Source organism: Martes martes (genome assembly GCF_963455335.1).
Source record: "Martes martes genome assembly, chromosome: 12".
NCBI classification, from domain to species: domain Eukaryota; kingdom Metazoa; phylum Chordata; class Mammalia; order Carnivora; family Mustelidae; genus Martes; species Martes martes.
Window position 1 is genome coordinate 42,196,350 of NC_137900.1, and position 12,374 is coordinate 42,208,723.

The window sequence follows — 12,374 nt, forward strand, 5'->3', positions numbered from 1 at the left end:
TGGCAGGAAGGTTTTTTAGTATTTCCTTACTTTCTGGCATATGAGATGTCTCAAGCTCATCTGAATACAGGCAAAGAGAAAATATCCAATTGAGAAGTAAAAAGTCTTTTAAAAAGAACAGAGACTAAGATATATAGATTATGGACAAATGACTTAGCACTTTGGTAAATGGAATTGCAGAAAGAGAAGATAGGAAATGGAGCAAAAATAATATTTGAAACAATAGTGGGATTGAGAATTCTACAAAACAGATGACAGAAATCAGCCCATGGGTTCAGAAAGTCAGAGAAAACTAAGGATAAATAGTAAGAAAAATCACACTTAGGAACTTCATAGACAAATTGCTGACAATCAAACAAGACAAGAAAAATACGACATCATCCAAATAAAGATATATTGCCCTTAAATAAACAATAAAAATTTCAATGGTCAGCTTCACAACAGCAACCATAGACCCCGTAACTCAATGAAATGACTTTCTTAAGGTGCTGAAAGAAAATTAAAAAACTACCAATCTATAATTCTCGACTTAACCACTGCCCCCTTCCAAATTCTTAAACTGAGATGGAATTAAAATGCTTTCCTACAAAAGAAATCTAGTAAAATGTATTGCTAGTAAGTACACAGAGCAAGGATAAGCAAGTTTTTCAGGCTGAAGGGAAGTGTCCCAAGATGGAAACAAAACTGTAGGAAGTCATGAAGAGCAACCAAGTGGCAAATGTGTGGATAAATATAAAAATATAAGAGAATACTAGCTGTTTAAAACAATTAGAAGTATGTTGAGATTTTTATACATACAGAGATGTTAAACATACAAAAACAAAAAAAGCACAGGTGGTTATTGTGCAACTTTTGTGTTGTTTCAGAAATGTTAAAATTTATTAATTCGACTCAAAAGAAACCAGAAGGAAGGAAATAATAAATATAAGAGCAAAACTAATTGACTTTAAATTTCATCCATTCGACCTCTTAGTGACCCAAACCTGGGCTCAGCTCTTCACCCTCAGTGCCACTGACTTTGTTCAGGACTCATTTCTAGCTTTGATAATTGTAGTATCCCTTCTAATTGTGATAAGAGGCAGCTTGGTTAGTGTAGTCAGAACTGGTCGAGTTAAGACAGACCTGAGTGAAAATGTTGGATTTTCTTTGCCACATACTATGTGAAAGCTTGGGCAAGATCATTTATCAATCTGAGACTTAATTTACTTATATGTAATATGGTAGATGAAAACAGTCATCATGAAAAAATTTCATATTCGAAAATTTGACCTCGTGAAATTGTTGGGAGGGTTAAATGAGATGATATGGCTTAGTGTAGTAACTAGTAGATTGTAAGTGTTCGGTAAATGTTCTGTTTATTGTCTTTTTGCCTCCATTCTCTTCACCTCTAATTCTGTATTCCTTTATCAGAAAAGATAAATTCTGATCATATTACACCATTGCCAATATTCGTCAATAGTTTAACAGGATTAAAGGTAGATTTTTTGGCATGGCCTACCAGAAATTTAATGATTCAATCCTTATCTAACCAGTCAACCTTCATGTTCTGCAATTCTCTAATTTGAACTGTAAGCTAAAGCAATTCTGAGAAAAATTTATTTTCAAAAACACACTATGCTCCAATGTCTGTATCTTGGGAAATGTATTCCCTTTTCCTGGAAGGTTCTCTTTCCATTTGCCTGATTAGAAATTTCTTTCTTATCCTCCATGTCTCAGTTCATTCATGGCCTCTTTCGTAAAAGCTTCCCAGGCTTCCTTATGCTTCCGTGGAACTATGTATTACCTCTGTTACTGCCCTTATCATATTGGATTGTGATTACTGGCATGACTATTCCCTATTAAACTGTAAAATCCAGGATAGGGAGCGTGGCTTTTCTACTTTGTGTGTATGTAATAATTAAGGTAGTGCCTGGCGTACTAGCAGAAGCTCGATAAATGTTGCTTGATCGAACGGAAAAAAGGTAAGTGACTTTAGAGAAGAGTTATCAGAGAAAATCAACCAAATCAAAGGTTGGTTTGTTGAAAAGTGTAATATAAATTAATTAACATGTAATAATAAATGCTTAGTAGGATATATCTTACTCTAAGAAATAGAGACGACAGTATCAGAAATGAAATAGGAGATATCACTACAGATCCTGTAGATATTTAAAAAGGAAAAGGTGCTATTATAAACTAATGTATGTCAATTAATTCAAATACGTAGTGAAATAAACGAATTATTGTAAAAGCACAAATTCCCAAACTAACACAAGTAAAAATTTAAAACTTCGAGTGCTATATCTCTTAAATTAAATTTATAATAAAAAATCTTCCCACACACAAAACACTTCAGGTCCAGATGTTTTTATTAATGAATTCTTTTAGACATTTAAGCAAGAATTAGTATCAGTGTTACTTTGAAACTTCTTCAGAAAAGAAAAGGAAGAACAATTCCCAATTCATTTTATAAAGGCCACACAGTGATGACTGATATGGATATTAATAAAAAAGAAAATTATAAGTCAATATTTCTTATTATTATATTATTATAATATAATATTATTCAATATTATGAGGACATATGCAAAAAGTCCTGGATAAAATAATGGAGAATTGACCACAGTGATATATAAAAAGCATGAACAAGTGGGATTTATCCCAGATATGAAAGGTTCACTTAACCCTTAAAAATCAACCATGTAATTTATCACATTAAACTAATGAAGGAGAAAACATTTTATATATAGAAATGCTTATTTTTGTAGATGCAGAAAAATCATAAAATTTAGTACCTCTTCATAACAGACTGATCAACAAATTAATAATAGGAGTGACTTTTTTTTTAATCTGATAAAGGGCTTCTATTTGAAAAATCACAGCTAACATTGTACTTAACAGTACATATTGAATGTTTTCACCCTAAGATAGGTAAGAACACAAAGATTTCTACTTTTTACTACTTCTGTTCAGTGTTGTAATAAAGGTTTTAGTCATTAAAATATGACATAAAAAGGGGCATAAAATTGGAAAGAAAGACATAAAACTACATTTTAACAAAAATACAAAACAATCTGTAATCTACTAAAATAACTGAACTTAGCGAAGTTGTTAGGTATGATGTCATTTTAAAAATTAAATTATAAAAAAAATTGTATTTCTATATACTAGTAACAAAAATAGTGGCAAAAATGTTAAGACTATAACAGCATTAAAAAAGTTTATATACTATGAATAAGTTGAGCAACCTACTTAAATTTAAAAAATTAAAAATAAAAACTTCTACAATGAAGACAACAAATCATAATTGGAAAAAATAATAAAAGATTTCAATAAATGGAGTAATATGCCATGTTCATGGATTGTTAGATTCAATATTATTAAGATGCCAATGCTCCTCAAATTGAGTTATAGCTTTAATACAATCAAATCAGAATGCCAGTAAGTGTGTGTATGCAAACTGATGATTCTAAAATTGAGCTCATTCTAAAATTTATGTGAAGATGAAGAGAACTTAGAATAATGGCCAAACAACCTTGGCATAAAAAAGTGAAGTTTTCAATCTTACACTACAGTATTTCAAAATTTACTACAAAGATTTACTAATCTAAGCATGACAAAATAGTAGTGTCATAAAATGGACAAATATTTCAATGAAACAGAACAGAGAGTACAGAAATAGGCCTACGATTAAATGGCAACTTGATACATGAGAAAGGAACTAATGGAATTTATTAAAGAAAGATTGGTCATTTCAACAAATAATGTAGAAGTATAGGAATCCATATGGAGGGAAAAATCTTAATTTCTTCTTCACAACTCTTCACAAAAGTCATTTCAAGCCACAGACATAAATGTACAAGCAAAAACTTTCAAAAGAAAACATCAGAAAATGCTTTCATAAACTCAGATAACCATTATTTTGAAATGCCGCACAAAAAAACTCTCTATTTTTAAAATTGATAAAGTAAATTTAAAAATATTTGAAACTTCTGTCATCAAAAGAGTCCAATGAGAAAGTAAAAGGAAATCCAGACTGGAAGAGGTATTAGTAAAGGACTTGTCTCCAAACTATATAACTTCCATAAATCTATAAGAAAAGCAAAAACAACTAAATTTTTAAAAGGAAAAGGACTTGAACAGGCACTTCACAAAAGACGATATCCAAATGGCTAAAAAAGATTAATAAAATGTACTTTATATCATTATTCCTCAAAGAGAGGCAAAATAAAATCACAATGACATAACCTACCTATTAGCCAGAACAGTTAAAATGTGAAAGTATTGGTAAGATGTGAATTAACTGGAACTCTCCTATATTGATAAAGTAAAATGATACAAATACTCTGGAAAGTTTGAAGCTCCTATTGAATGTAATAATATATTTTCTATATGACTAAGCAACTCCATTCTTAAATACATTCCCAACAGAAAGAAGAAATTTTTAAAAGTCCACTATTGTTCATAGAAATTTGATTCAAAATGGCCCCAAACTGGAAAGAGCTAAAATTCTCAACAAAAAGAGAACCGTTAGGGGTGCCTGGTGGGCTCATTCAGTACATTATCTTGGGGTTGTGAATTCAAACCCCACGTTGAGAGGAGAGATTATTTTTAAAAAAATAAAAAAATAAAGAGCACAGAAAAATTGTGATATAGTCATATAATGAAATAAAAGGAAAACTTTTAGCACATGTCACAACATGGATAAATCTGACAGGCATTATGTTGAACAAAAGGAGCCAGATACATAAGAGTATATGTTGTATGGTTCTCTTTATATAAAACTAATTGATGATTATAGACATCAGATTAGTGGTTAGCACTAAAGGGAAGTATAGATTTAGAAAAGGCAAGAGGGAGTCTCCTGGGATTCTGGAAATGTCCCAAATCTTATGAGTAACTACAACTCATAAGATGCATATTTAAAAATCATCAAATTTTATACTTAAAATTACATGCTAGATCTTAATTATCACAATAAATGTACATGAACAAAATACATCAGGAAAATATGAGTATTTGCTATATGACCATAAAAATAAAACAAGCTATTTCTATTTCATATCATATAAAATATTTTCAGGTAGGTAAAGCACTAAAATTTGAGAGGGAAAATGGTAAACATACTAGAATAATATGTGGAAAAATATCTTGGACATATGTTAAACAAAATAAAGCAAACCTCAAGAAAAAAATTTAAATGAGTGCCTTAGTAAAAGCAGTAAGATTAAATGTACAGTAAAAGTGAAAGTATCAGCTGCAATGGGAAAGAAATATTTTCAAGTTTATAACTGACAAAGGATTCATTTATAAATTATATTTTTAAGAGATCCTAAAATCAATATAAAAAAGATAGACTACTTACCAAAAGGGAAAAGAATATGAAAGGAAATAAAGAAAGTTAAATTGGTGTGTGTAATCAAAATATGAAGAGATAAAAAGCCTCACTAGCAGTCAGAAAAAAATGCAAATAAAAATAATAATTCATGTGTGTGTCAGCTGGTCAAAATTATAAATTTTGTTAACACAAAGTGTTTGGAAAGAGTGAAACTCATCTATTTTTAATGTGAGAATACTTATTTGTAAAGAGTTAGCAATAGCTAATAAAGTTGAATAACTACATATGTTTATGACCTATAAGGGAGGCATAATAATGGTACCCCAAAGACATCCATGTCCTAGTCCTTAAAATCTGTAAGTATGTTACATTACATGCCAAAAGAGACCCTGAAGATGTGATTAAGAATCTGGATATGGGGAGACTAACCTTGATTATCCACTTGGACCCAATGTAATCCCAAGGGCTTTTGAGGATGAAAGAGGGAGGCAGAAGAGTCAGAAGATGTGCTGATGGATGCAGAGGTCTACTGATTCACTTGCTGGCCTTAATTAAAGATGGCAAGGGGTTACAAGCCAAAAACGTGGGCTGCCTCCAAAAGCTAGAAATGGTCCTAGAAGGTATCATGCTAAGTAAAGTAAGTCAGACTGAGAAGAAGAAATATCTTATGATTTCATTCATAGGTGGAATCTAAGAACAAAAACAAAAACAACAACAAAAAAGAAAAAGAAAAACCAAAAAACGCCCCCAAACAGATGAATAAACAAACAAACAAACAAAAACCCCTGCAAGAATCAGCCCTATAAGTAACAGAGGACAAACTGATGGTTGTCAGAGGGAAAGGGGGTGGGAGGAGGATGGGCAGAACGGGTGAAGGGATATAGGCTTCCAGTTACAGAATGAATAGATACAGAGAATATAGTCAATGATACTCTGATAGCATTGTATGGTGATAGATGGTAGCTATACTGGCGGTGAACACAGCATAAAATATAGAGAAGTTGAATCACTATGTTGTAGACTTGAAACTAATGTGACATTGTGTGTTAACTATTACCTCCCACACACACACACCCCTTTTCTTTTTTTTTTTCTCTCTTTCTTTTTTTTTTTTTAGCTAGAAATGGGGCACCTGGGTGGCTTAGTCAGTTAAGTGGTGGGGTCTTAATTTCAGTTTAGCTCGTGATCTCAGGGTCCTGGGATTGAGCCCAACACTAGGCTCCACACTCAGTGTGGAGTCTTCTTGAGATTCTCTTTCTCCTCCTTCTGCTCCTCCCTCTGCTTGGTCTCACTCTCCAAAATAAATACATCAATCTTTAAAAAAAAAAAAAAGCTGGAAAGGTAAGAAAATGGTCTTCCCTGGAGGCTTACCTCCAAAAGGCATGAAGCCCTACCAACACCTTGATTTTAGTCCATTTCATTTCAGACTTCTGACTTCTTAAACGTTTAAGTAAAAAAAAAAATGCATTATTTTTAGCCACTATGTTTGTGGTACTTTGGAAAACTAATACAACCTAGCATTATCCATTTCTAAATATAACCATTTCTATTTCTTATAGTATCTGAGGACATAAACAAGAATGTTCCTGGAAATATGGTAATAATAAAAACTTGAAACCAATCTATCTCTCATTAGGGAAACAAATATATCGCAATTATTTATATTTTACAGTATTGGGTGACAGTTAAAAAATGAATAAATTAGGTATGTGTATGTTCAACATAGAGATATTTGAAAAATATATTCATGAGTGAAAAAGGAAGTATAGAAGACAGAGGCAATACATATATTAGTTTCTTGTGACTGCTGTAACAATTTACTACATTTTTAGTGGCTTAAAACAACACGAATTTATTTCCTTACACTTCTGGAGGTCAGAAGCTGAAATGAGTCATATGTGGCTAAAATCAAGGTGTTGGTAGGGTTGGTTCCTTCTGGAATCTCTAGGGCGGCATCCACTTTCTTGCCTTTTTTAGCTCTGCAAGCCACCTGTATTCTTTGGCTCATGACCCACTCAATGGCATTACATTACCTTAAATCCCCCTGCTTCCATTGCTGCTCTGCCTTTGTCTGCAGTCAACCATTCCACTGCTTTCTTCTTATAAAAACACTGGGGAATACATTCAGGCTTCACCCGGATATTCCAGGTGATATTCCAGATCATCTCCCACCTCAAGATTCTTGACATGATGATACTTGCAAAGTTCCCTTTGCCATATAAGGCAACATTCACAAATTCTAAGGATTAGGACCAGGATATTTTTGTGTCCCATTTTTATTTTGTGTTCCATCATTTACCTATATTATTATTTAGGTATTTTTTTTTTTAATGCACAGAATTCAAGACATATATAGTTGATAGATGTAAACATATTTAGTGAAGATAGCAGACTAAGGGAGTTTGTTAAATGGCACAAAAATAAATCATTTCCAATTTTCTGAAAATGTTTTTCAAGTTGCCTAATGTTCTAGTGTCAGTGAGCAAAAAAATAAGTGACTGTTGAACCAGACATTTCACTACGATGTTACAAGAACCACCAAATCCCCAGTCATAGCATACTAGAGTATTCACTGTTTTCTATCTCTGTCTCAGTCAATCAATTCTACAGATGTCACTTGAAACATACCTATTGGTAGTTATAACTTTCCATACTGGAGTCCACTGATTAAATAGAAGCTGATGATTTTTTAAAAATATAACCTATTCAACCTGAAAAAAAAAATAAAGAATCAAATCTACAAAAGAACAGAAACCTGAGCAACTTCAGAGAACAAGGTAGAAGGACTTTTGGGCTGTTTTAGGGGAGCTATGATCTGGATGAGTGAAAAGTATAGGGAGGTTTGAAGAAAGTGAAAAGCTATGAGAATGGAAATAAGATCATATCAATGGAAAATTGTAACCTTGCTTAGTGTTGAATTGCAATCTTGAGTGTTGAATTCAGGCTGGTGGCCAGGAATTTATGAATGATATCAATCCGGCATGTTACATGATACTTTTTTCTAACAACACTCGGTCTTAGGGTGCAGATGTAAGGATATCTAAGAGCTTGGTTCAACCAGCACTAAATTTTCCCCAAGGAGTACAACAAAAAGAAAGGACAAGAGAGTAAAGAATATATGTATGAGTGATTTTATGGACATTTCATAGGAAGTGAGCTCAATAACATGGGAAGTGAGGAGAGGAGGGGGCAGACAGATAGAAGGGAAATGGTTGAGTTGATGAACTGGAGACACCAAGAGATAAAATTTTGCAGGAAGACGATACAAGGATGGGACAGCTGCATGTTGGGTTAATGATTTTCAGGGTGGAGCAAGTACGGTTGATGACAATGTCCAGAATATGACCATGGAAATAGGCGGGCATTTAGTTGATTCCGATAATGTCAGGAAGCTGGATGGAAGATAAAAATGTCATTAAGGTGTTAAAATCTTCAATAAATCAGGCTAATAACTAGGGCAATACCTTGAGCAATTCAATAGATTGTGGTGTAGTTCTGTGATAAAGGAAAGAGAGGACAGGAAGGCATAGCTTTGGAGGGCAAATCTACCAGCTCAGTTTTGTACCCATTAAGCCTGAGTTTCCTATGTGGTGGCAAAATAGATCTGTCCAGTAGGCAGCTGGCCATATATATTGGACAGCAAGAAGTACTACTTTACTGGAGCGCCTGAGTGGCTCAGTGGATCAAAGCCTCTGCCTTTGGCTCAGGTCATGATCCCAGGGTCCTGGGTCCTGGGATCGAGCCCTGCATCAGGCTCTCTGCTCAGCAGGGAGCCTGCTTGTGATCTCTGTCAAATAAATAAATAAAATCTTAAAAAAAAAAGAAGTACTACATTACTAATTATAGATAATAATTTGATTAAGCAAACTAAAATGAGATGAACCAAGTAGATTGTCCAGATTATTTTAATTCTGTCAGAAAACTTACATGATATATCACTGTACTTTTATAATACCTGAAATTATTGCTTATAATTTTATGTGGGCACATGATTTATATGTTCCTTATATTTTACACAGACACACACACACACACACACACACACATTTTGTCAACTTTATCACTAGCTTTTTTATTTCCAGGCCATATTTTATCACTGATTTTGTTTCTCTGGTGCTTAATAGAGGGCTGTGAATATACTAGATAATATATGTCTCTCTTTCATTTACTAAATATACAAATATTCAATCTATCCTTTGAATCATGCGTCTGAGGTTTTCTCAAATGCAGATAACAGTTGTCCATGCTCTATTTTGATGATATTAAAGTCACTGTTCACTCACTTTAGGGAGTGGATCTGACACAGTTAATATTTAATTCACTCCTACAAGTATCTTTTCTTTCTACCTTTTCCTAGGGTAACTGAAGAATATTCTGTTTGTGATTGATTACATCCTGGCGAGGAACAGGGTTAAGAAGTCAGGCAATGTCAATAATAAGGAAGTACAGCAAATTGATTAAGTTTCTGTTCAGAAATTTACTCTCAGACTAATTGCTTCTTTATGTAGGAAACTAAGCCCTGACCCTGGACTGAGTAAATAAGAACAAGTTTGAATTTTGAATTTTTACAAGCATGATGGAATTAATATAATCAATTTTCACACTGTATCCTAAAGCCATGTACACAGAAAGAGCAGTCGACTTAAAAATCAGATAAAATCTCCTTTTAGGTTTTACTACTTCTTAGTTACATAGTTTTTGGCAAATCTGTGCTTCTCTGACCTTAAGTTTTTTCACCTGGAAAATGGTGATAATAAAGTGAAAGATATAAAACTACGTGGTTTATGAAGGCTTTCTACAAGCATGTCAATATAATTAGAATGAGTAGGGAAGTGTAACTTCATTCAGCATAGTCAGCACTGTAAGGAAATCTTGATTAATCACCAATACAATTGAAGATGTAAGTTCCTTCCAGGGGTGCTATGAATTTGGCCCAAATGGGATAATTCATTCCAAAGTTTATTTTTCAGGAGAAAATTAACTAAATATAAAAACACCCTGGTAAAATAATACAAGAAAAGTATGATTCATGATGGTGTTTTTTGCAGTTTTGGTGATTAGCTTGCATTTTGTCACCAGAATCCTCAAAGTTCTCAGAGACATTCCAAAGTTTCAATGAAAACCTTAGAAACCTAAATAAGAAAGAGCAGGTGTAGGAAAAAAAAGGACCCAGCTCAGTCAAGAAGAGGAAGAGAGATAGGTCAGTAACTCTCTCTTCCATTTAGCGCTTTGAATAAACCCAGTGCCTCCCAATAACGGGCCCTCCATGGTCACTGATGGCGACAGGTAATTGTTGACGTGGCTCTTCTCACAAAACACTGATCTTCCATCTGCCCTAATTATTAGTCCTATTCTTTCTCCACTCTTTGGCTGAGACTTGGTCTGTTCTTAATTTGGGTTCTGCTGCATGGGAGTGCTTAGCATTGCTCATTTTGGAATGAATTACTTGAAGTGGAACCTTTGAGAGAAACTAAATCCCAAACCCTGAATTCCTGGGTCGGTTAGGCGAAGTTTGCTACCCTGTACTTTTCAAAACCAAGATGTTCTTTTCAAAACCTTTCCAAACTCGGGCTTGTTGAGAATCCAGAATCTGTGTCAGAAGAACAGACGTTGAAAATACACAGCCGTGTTTCCCACAATTCCACCAGCAGTGCGTATATATAAAAATGATCATCCTTAATGTGACATTAATATTTAGCAAAAGAATACTAAAGTATAACTAAAACTAAAATAAATAAATAAATAAAAAGAAGTATGACTAAAACTGAAAATCAAGCAAATCTGCCCTCAGACTATGAGTTTGCAGTGGAAAGCTTGTGATTTCTTTAGAGTGGATGACTGGGCTATAGGCTTCCCAAAGGGCAAGAATTTTATTCTTCCTCTTTGGGATGGGAAGCGTGCCTTTTTTTCTCTGGTTGATGTACTCTGGAAATGGTACGTGTTCTGTGTTCCGGAGGTGGCTCTGGCCATGGTGGAGGGAGCCCAGCTTTGAGCCATTTGACTGGTGTGTGGATTTAATTAGGCTGCATATTATATCCAGGTTGCAGGAGTACAAATAGTTTATTTGCTTATGTTTAACTACAGGAGGTCACTGTCCAAAAGGAGGAAGAAAAAAATACCTTTTCCATTTAAAAATCAATGTTATTCATGAAATTAGAAAAGAAAAATGTACAGACTCCTATAGATTAGCCCCTGAATAAGATTATTCAAGTGAAGCACACCTGTAATGAAATTTAAGAAGCATTTGAATTATAGTTCATAACTAATAATTTCTGGATTACTGAAAGATTGATAAGTTGAGACTCAGAACTTCAGAAATTTTACCTTTTGCATCTAGTTTCCAGGACCGCGTATTTTATAGGCTGAAGTAGAAAGGTGGATAGAAAAAGTGTGAACTGTTAGAAGGGACTCTGGGCAGAACCTCAAAGGGCCAGCATGCTATTTTCGGTTCTTCTGCTAACTAATCATGCTAACAGAGGCCACTCAGGTAACCTTGCGAGATTTAATTTCTTGCTTAGAGAATTCCAACAGTAGCGGGAGTTCCGCCAATGACCAGCTGTGGGGCTTTGGACAAGTCACTTGACCTTCCTGAGCTTCTGCTCATATTTACAAAGTGAAAATAAGAATACTCACCTTCTGGAGTTGCGTGAGGATTGCGTGAAAAAATATGCATAAAGGATCACTCAGAGAAACCTGAAACAGAATAGCGACGATTATGAAGGCGATTACTCATAAAGACGTGTAGTGCAATTAAGTTTTATTTTAACGGGGTGCATGTGTTTATAGTTGTTTCCTATTTGCATTAAAGTATTTTGCAGGTCCCAGAGACACTTACGTGAAGAGGTTACTTCAGTGTGGGGCTGCCTAATCTTATTCTGTATTGTATCAGACTTTTCTTTCTTGCAGCAAAGCTGCTAGAGTGAAGTTTGGATAGAGAAATGGAAAACATGAATACCCAGTGATTGGGGCATCTCTGTTGTTGTACTTTCTTTTCAGCACAGGCTCTAGGAATAGCACAGAACCAAGAAATTCGTTACAAGCAGGATTAACTAAATGA

The 12,374-nt window shown here is 34.1% G+C and overlaps 2 long non-coding RNA genes across 3 annotated transcripts in view; one reads left to right on the plus strand and one right to left on the minus strand.

The window, feature by feature from the left end:
- Positions 1 to 12,374, plus strand: part of LOC308352982 — a 91,833-nt gene that overhangs the window by 20,379 nt on the left and 59,080 nt on the right. The window lies entirely within an intron of this gene.
- LOC308352983 overlaps positions 8,427 to 12,374 on the minus strand; it is a 74,850-nt gene continuing 70,902 nt past the window's right edge. The window contains exons 2-3 of the long non-coding RNA XR_013967718.1: positions 11,951 to 12,010; positions 8,427 to 8,709 (exon numbers count right to left, since the gene is read on the minus strand). This is a non-coding gene — a long non-coding RNA (uncharacterized lncRNA). The remainder of the gene's footprint in view (positions 8,710 to 11,950; positions 12,011 to 12,374) is intronic.